Genomic DNA, 2,329 nt, shown 5'->3' on the forward strand with positions numbered 1-2,329 from the left:
TAAGTGAAGGCAAGTGGGGAGTCTTGGTTTTAAAACTTAAGAACGTAAGGTGTCACCTCCCAGCACAAATTGTCTCTGAGTTCCTGCCTGTTCTGCAGAGTTGTGTCAGGGTTGGAAAACCCCAGCCTGTGTAATCACTGCTGGCTTTCTCAGCCCTCGCACCAACATGAAAGTATAACTTGTCCCATGGTTTGTAATCTAGGTACACACACATTTAACCTTCAAGTTCTAATCTTGTTAATTATCTGGGTTTAGACACCCCCTCCCCCTGCTAAGCACTGAAAGATGATGGGAAACTTTTTGCAGAGTATTTGAACAGCTGGTGCAAGTGAAGCGCTGTAGAACCCAGTTAGGTGTGTACGCCCACTGGAATCTTTGTAGAAAGGAGTCTTACCTTGTAAGATTATTGCATTGTTGCTTTTTAAATCATACGCAGAACCTTTTCTTTAGACATAGATGCATGTGTCCCAGGTGGACCTGGAGCTTGATATGTTGCTGGGAGTGACCTTGAATATGATTGTCCTGCCCTCACCTTTGTGCACTGCTGAGATCTAGTGGCCACAGCATAGACATTCTCCGTAGCTCTCACATAGTTCTATGGTCACAGCAGCAGTGCATGTCATGGAGTAATTACAGCCTCTATGCTGAGTTTACTTGTAGTCTCCTAAGATCTCTGAGGAGGTTCCACTCACTAGTGTCATAGGTGTGAAAATCTGCAGCGAGTTTCCTTCCCAGTCTCACAGCACACAGCTGTCTTGTTTAAGCCAGTGAGATTGCCTTAGGCCGGGAAGCCGGCGCTCCTAAGGAGCGAGTGGAACGAATACTTGGCTGTTGCCTTACTGCTCCGCCGCTGGGACACCACTGCCCGCCCGCCTGCCCTCTTCTTTTTTGAGACGGATACATATGTAGTCTTGGTTGTCCCAGAACTCACTCTGTAGACCAAGTTAGCCTCAAACTCAAAGAGCTGCCTGCCTTAGCCTCTGGACTGCTGGGATTAAAAGCGTGTGCCACCACGCCTGACTGACTCCAATGCCATTACAGACTTTTAACTATGAAAAGGGTCTGCTCAGGAGGAGGACGACTGCTCTGCAACATCCTACAGGCCAACTTGGATTCTGATTTGTAAATTATCATGAGCGACTGCATGGCAGTGAATTTTGAGATAGTAACTACACGTCCATCCCAAGTACTAGCCAGCAGAAACATGCCCAAGGGCACTAGGAGACACTTCGCACCGTCATTTGTAATAGGCAATAGGGAAACCCCTTCAGCAGTAGTGCTGAGTTAAGACTACTGTCTTTAAACTAAAAAACTAACCCAGAGACGAGTAGTAAGCTGTCGAGTGACTGCTTCAGGGCAGTTCTTTCTGATGTGTTAGTGGTGCTCAGGAGAAGGTGGGATCTGAAGCCGTGGGGGACTGTCATTGTATGTGAACAGTATTTGGATCAGGGTTTGCTGCAATATAGTAACACACTGCATTTTATGTTTTTTTTTTAATGTATGTCTTAGTTCACTTAAAATATTGATTGTAGCTGTAGATCTGTAGTTATTTCATTGTGTGTGTATCAGTCCTGGGCATTTAATTCAGATCTTTGTGTTTGTGCTTCATTTTCAGAATGAACCATCCCACTCTCTTAGTGTGGTTGTATTACCAAAGAAAATGAATTCACTTACCTACATACAAAATACAGCCCCTCAGTTTTTTGTTTGTTTTTAAGCAATGCAGGTAAGTTAACAGGAATCTTTTCTAGAGAAAGATTACTGACTGTAATGGTACCAGCCAGTAATGTTGTCCCTTCTGTTTGTGGCCTTCAAGAGTTGCACAGCGCGAGAGCAGTAAAAACTAGCATCAGCTGGATATAAATGCCTTCTCTTTCTTTTCCTGAATTGTAAGATTGAACCAACAACAGTGTGAGGTGCCCTCTGTGGCTGATCTTGAAGTCCCACTCTTGCTCCTCTGAGGAAGAGCCTCACTCTTTTCTTTGGTCTTTCAGTACTTTAATCATGGTGTAAGATCAATACAGAAGTCAATTATCCAAACACTCATTTTAAAAATCAGTTTTATTGTCATTTTATGGTTTAAAAAAACATACATGGCATGGCTATAAAATAATGAGACAAGTTCTCATGTGTGGCTTAGTCTAGTGAGTCTCATTAATATATAGTCATATCCTGTCTCAAGTTGGAAGAAAAATATGCCTTCACTATATGATCACCAGTTTTGTTACTTAAAATTTATTAAGTGCCAACAGAGCACTAGGCACATATATAACACAGAATTGTACAGTCTCTATGTTGTTGACTATTATTTACATAGATTTCTCAAAGA

General features: G+C 42.6%; 1 protein-coding gene across 2 annotated transcripts in view; it reads right to left on the reverse strand.

The window, feature by feature from the left end:
- Positions 1–2,042: 2,042 nt before the first annotated feature.
- Arid2 (AT-rich interaction domain 2) overlaps positions 2,043–2,329 on the reverse strand; it is a 144,120-nt gene continuing 143,833 nt past the window's right edge. For both annotated transcript variants that reach the window (XM_050127849.1, XM_050127857.1), the window contains one exon: positions 2,043–2,329. This exon is cut by the window's right edge and continues 2,738 nt beyond it. The gene's annotated coding sequence lies outside the window, so the exon portion shown is untranslated.

Source organism: Alexandromys fortis, unplaced genomic scaffold (assembly GCF_014885135.2).
Source record: "Alexandromys fortis isolate MF-2015 unplaced genomic scaffold, M_Fortis_MF-2015_v1.1 scaffold_28, whole genome shotgun sequence".
Classification (NCBI taxonomy): domain Eukaryota; kingdom Metazoa; phylum Chordata; class Mammalia; order Rodentia; family Cricetidae; genus Alexandromys; species Alexandromys fortis.